Source organism: Mauremys mutica, chromosome 5, assembly GCF_020497125.1.
Source record: "Mauremys mutica isolate MM-2020 ecotype Southern chromosome 5, ASM2049712v1, whole genome shotgun sequence".
NCBI classification, from domain to species: domain Eukaryota; kingdom Metazoa; phylum Chordata; order Testudines; family Geoemydidae; genus Mauremys; species Mauremys mutica.
In genome coordinates, this window is record NC_059076.1 from 36,382,083 (window position 1) to 36,388,082 (window position 6,000).

The following is a 6,000-nucleotide window of genomic DNA, read 5'->3' on the forward strand; positions in this document are numbered from 1 at the left end:
CCCAGATGCGCCCCAGGGACACAATAGGATTTAAAAATCGCTGTTTGGACAGTGACAGGAAAGTCTCGCCGACCCCTCCCCCTCCCCCTCCGCTGGGGCTGAGCGATGTGCCCGGTGAGGTGGGGAAGCCGGCGCACGCTGTCATGCAGGGCAGGCGGCGATCACACGCAGCAGGCTCGCTCCGGTTTCCCATCCATCCGGAGCCGGAGCGGCCCCGAGCAAACCACAACGGAGGTTAATCCGTTTACAATGGCTGCCCTGGAGGCTTTCCCCGTCTCTGTGTTCATGGGGCAGTAACTTAATGCACCAGGGACTGGTCACGCTCTAACTCCAGGGCTTTTCCTTTCTCCATTGTCAGTGTGAACAGGCAGCTCGGTACAGGAGACCTCACTCCTCCCCCCTCTCCCACCCAACCCCTTCTCCCTCCCAGGGAGTGGAGGGGAGACACTCTCCAGGGCAGTGGGTTTCAACCTGTGGTCCGCAGAATATGTCTAAGATTTTAGTGGGGTCGACACCTCCATTTGAAATATTTTAGGGGTCTGCAAATCAGGGGCAGCTCTAGCAATTTCGCCGCCCCAAGCACGGCGGCACGCCGCGGGGGGTGCTCTGGCAGTCGCCGGTCCCGTGGCTCCGGTGGACCTCCCGCAGACGTGCCTGCGGAGGGTCCGCTGGTCCCGCGGCTCCGGTGGAGCATCCACAGGCACGCTTGCGGGAGGTCCACCAGAGCCACCTGCCGCCGTCCCGGCGACCGGCAGAGCGCCCCCCGCGGCATGTCGCCCCAAGCACGCGCTTGGCGTGCTGGGGCCTGGAGCCGGCCCTGCCGCAAATGAAAAAAGGCTGAAAATCACTGGTCTAGAACTGGAAAGGAAACAGTGTGGGGGGGAGCGTGTGGAGGGGTGGTCAAATGGGTAATGAAAAAGTTGCCTGAGGTGGGACACTGAATGCACCCGAGGGCTTGTCTAGATTAGGGAAACTGGCATGTTTCGCACTGGTACCCTAGGACTATGTGTGGGGGATTGCACCGGAGTGACTGTTACACCACTGCAGATATCCCTGATTGACATAAACCCTAATGCAGCCAAGAGAAAAGTAACACGAAACATGATGAAGGACCAAGAAAAATATAAGTGCCACAAAGGGAGAGAAGAAGGGATAGTTGAGCTAGGGGAAAGATATACACAAAGGACTGTACTCCTAATTATTTCCTCCTGGTGTCTTTGGACTTTGAGATCTCTGGATGAAAAACGTTATATAAACTTGCTTCAATACGTATGGGCAGACTCCCACTTGCCCTGACTTCTGCGGCCATTGAGTCAGCCCCTGTAAGAGATTGTTATTTTTAATTGTGCCTGGCATTTTTAACACTGACATGTAACCTGTCTGAGAGGGTCTAATCAACAGAGTTAAAAACATCAGCAGCTGATAAATCTTCTGCATTAGGACCTTGCCTACCCAACTCCACCACTGGTGGCACGCAATGGATGTAGCTGCACTGATGCCCTGGCCTAAGGCCTCATCCTCACAAAGAGATGGAGTTGTAGCACCCATCTTATAGTGTCCGCACAGGTTCTTATACTGCATTTAACACTGTGGTATCTGAGCACCTTCCCACAGTCCATAAGTAATGTGACTACTACCATACTATAAACTGCAGCCATGCCTATAGTTTTATCACTGCAGCTGACATTGTGAAGGACTGCAGTGAAACAGCAAAAAGAAAAGATGCAGTGCAGCAGTTCTTGTGCCTCATTTCAACATTTATTTTTCCTCAAATGCCTCAGGCTGTGAAGCAGCAGGAGTCCATTGTCCTGTGATAGTTGTTCTTATTCCATTGACATTACCTCTTAATTAAAGCTCCTAGTTTCTTCCAAGTGGTGAAACTAAAGGATTACAAAACTATTAAATGAATTAGCATGCTAAATGCAGCAGTTTGTTAGTGCTGCATGAAATCCCACCCCTAACACCTAATAGAAGAATAAAGCAGGTAAAGGTTTACTGTGAAGACTTCCAAGAGCATACATATAAGATATCTCCCTTACATTTTGAATTGCCTTAAATACCTCTCTTGTCTGTATGTTAAGTAATACAAGTTTCGTAAAGGTGACAACTGCTCTGGATGCACTGGTAAGAAAAGTGTGAAGGCAAGCAGATATGTGGTGGTGATAGCACTGTGATAAATTGCAGAGCCTTAAGGATCTCATCAGTGAACAATAGATTAAGGTGGGGGAGCTCAGTGGCCAGTTCTTTTCATTTGATGCTTTATGAACTCTCACTGATCATGGTTGTCAGAGCCCATGACTTCCATCATTTTCATGTGGTTTTATTGTAATTTTAAGTAATGAACTTTTGGAGAAGAGACTATTTTCCATGAAGGCAGGTAGATGTGGTAGTAAACTATGGAACAAATTTTATTACATCCTGGACTTCATCGGAGGCTCTGCCCAACCTACCTAGGTTTACGACCAAGTTTAACATTTAATAAAGTTTAGCAGATGCAAATATATTCTCCCCCTTCCCAAAATCATTCTCCAGCGTAAAAGTGTCTTACATTAGCAAGGATGCTGTTTCAGAGACATTGGTTGCATGATGCCGTTTGCTACATTATTTGGCCTTGCAATGGCTTAAGGATCTACACAACAGCATTACTTTTGATGGAACCCTTCTGAAGTATCCACATACAAGACGGCTTTCTGAGACTCCTTTAGTACCTGCTGCATGCTGTCCAGCACTGTGATTGAAAACAGGAGCTTTTGGGTAATTTCTCAACTCAAAGGCATTGCAATATGGGTTGAAGTTAGGGATTGTGACTCCCTGTGACACTGCAGACAAACCATTGCAGATTGTCCTGGTTCAGCCAACCATGAGCCAAAGGACTTCATCACAATTGGTAAAAACAAAAGTCTTGTGTGATAGCCCAGATTGGAGGATGGAGGCCTGGGGTATGTAACAACAAGACACCAGGTTTTAACTAGACACCCTTGTAAACTATTTCTTCTCCTTCATTCTACAGTACTTTATCTGGCTTGCAATAAAACTACACAAAACATTACCATAACTCTTTGTGAACTACTTGAGCTTAGCTGCTAAACACAATGCATAAAGAAATAACTAAAGAAATAACTCAAATTCTAGAAATTATTCCTGTTCCATTCCAACCTTAAAACCAATTAGTGAAGGGATTATATTAAAGTTTACATGTTTTTTTTTTAATTAAGGTGAAATCTGCCTAATCCCCCAACACCTTGTCTTTATGTAATTCTTAGAAAATTGGTATCTAGTTGATGTTTGCATTCATATGAGTTATTTATAAATTGTGCTATTTAAGAGACAGAACAGGTGCTGATCTCAACATGGAAAATATTGGCATTGTGTTCCCAAGCAACAGTATTAGGTTATTGTTGTGTGGTCAATGCTAATTTTTATCTGGATCCAGAGCCATAAATGAACCAAAAGCACCATCAAGACTCTGATAGCCAGTAAGTAAGCAAACGGTTATTTGTTTTTGTGGCTCCTCACAGCTGTTACATGATATTTCTTTTTAAGCTACTGAAAATAATGTATTTGGACTTTTGTGCATTTATATAAAATAATGGGCTTGGTTAACTACCACTTTTTAACTTCAACGAATTTATACCTGTTTAAAGCTGTAGTAAGCAGGCCCAACATTTTCAATTTTATTATTGAAACTGGACCGTCTAAATCAGGGGTCAGCAACCTTTCAGAAGTGGTGTGCCGAGTCTTCATTTATTCCCTCTAATTTAAGGTTTCGCATGCCAGTAATGCATTTTAACGTTTTTAGAAGATCTCTTTCTATATGTCTATAATATATAACTAAACTATTGTTGTATGTAAAGTAAATAAGGTTTTTAAAATGTTTAAGTTTCATTTAAAATTAAGTTAAAATGCAGAGCCCCCTGGACCGGTGGCCAGGGGCCAGGCAGTGTGAGTGCTACTGAAAATCAGCTCGCGTGCTGCCTTTGGCATGCGTGGCATGGGTTGCCTACCCCTGGTCTGAACCATGGACTATTTTAATCTAATCAAGGTTAAGTGACAAACTGTGTTACATTGCACCAGGACGATGCTACTAATGTTAATGCAGTTACAATGGCTTAATTTGTCCGGGATCACCATAGTGAAATACCCCTTTCTGTTGAACTCGAATGCCTAGTGTGGAATGGCAAACAACAGGCATGTGGGTTCCATCAGTAGTCTCAATACTATTTGGTAGCCACAACCATGCAAATCCATCCATCCTTAGCATTGCTAAGATATATGACCGAGGGCAGCAGCACCCTCTTAATAGGTGTGCACACCAAACTGGTGAGCTATGGACAATTGGGGATGGTAAGCTTCCATATAGCAACAGCCAAATGCTCCTCTGCAATGAGAAGAACTCTCATATTGGTATTCTTCCATCGCAGCTTCAGGGTGAGCTCTGCACGGATACTTAAACTGTAAACTCTTTGGAACAGGGGCTGCTTTTTTGTTCTGTGTTTGCACAATGCCTAGCACAACGGAGTCCTAGTCTGCTCCTGGGACTCTTGGCACTATGATACAAATAGCCTTCCACATCCTGAAGTTCTTGCTGCCTCTGTTTGCTGTCTCAGTTCTGCAGCACTATCCTGTCCACCAGTTGGTGTTAGCTAGGCAAGACCAGAAGCAGCACTCCAGTGAGTAAAACCACTGTAGGAAAATGTCACGCCGAAGTAACTGCTTGATTTCCTCCTCCTCCTCTTTTCAGGAACCACACAGCATCACAGCAGTTCTGTTGGTGGATGTCTCAATTCATCCAAAGCCATCTGGCTGTGTGACAGCCAATACATCTAGATTCTAGAGTACCCTTTTTGTATCAATGATTGTCAGAGTCACACCACTAAGCAGTGTTTCCTCCAGGCTATGTGACAGCAGTTTGAAAATGGTACTACCTCACTAGAACCATATTAATTATGGAATAACAAAATCACATGATTTCTTCCTGATAATTTGACCCCAACCACAAGAATTCCTGGTTCTGGCAAGTATCCTGCAAGAAAAATCATGATGGAACATTGTGTAATGGGGCATGTTACAATTGCACCATTTGATAGCTGCCAGATTGCTGTGAAGTAATTTAATAAAAGCATAGAGTTACATGGACACACAATGATTCATCAGGGAAGTAGCACAAACCAGCATATGCAAAGTGATATGGATTCACTTTTGGTGAAGTTATAATGAGAAAACATACACAGAAAAACTTTCCTGTTAAACAAGGCCTAAGACCAGAATTTGTCTAATCAGTTTTTAATTCTTTAAATGTAAATAGAGTTTAAGGGCCATTTTGGTCCCTTCAATGTCAATGGAATTTTTACCACTAATTTCAGTGAAACCAAGATTTCAACATACAGCTCTGTAAGGGTGAAATTCACCCCTGTGCACAGGGTTAGCACAAAGTATATGCACTAAAAATAGAGTTTAAGTGTACGTCTATACTTCAATCTGGAGGTGTGATTCCCAGCTTCAGAAGACATACCCATGCTATCTCTGATTGAGGCCTGGTCTACACTACGCGTTTAAACCAGTTTTAGGAGCATTAAACCGATTTAACGCCACACCCGTCCACACTAAGAGGCCCTTTATATCGGTATAAAGGGCTCTTTAAACCGGTTTCTGTACTCCTCCCTAACGAGAGGAGTAGCGCTAATATCGGTATTACCATATCGGATTAGGGTTAGTGTGGCCGCAGATCGACGGTATTGGCCTCCGGGCGGTATCCCACAGTGCACCACTGACCACTCTGGACAGCAATCTGAACTCGGATGCAGTGGCCAGGTAGACAGGAAAAGCCCCGCGAACTTTTGAATATTTCCTGTTTGCCCAGCGTGGAGCTCCGATCAGCACGGGTGGCGATGCAGTTAAAAATCAAAATAAAGAAAGAGCTCCCGCATGGACCATGCGGACGTGATCACTGTAAGGGCAGGCAAATCTGTTCTATCAGCGCTCCGTTACAGAAGACGAATT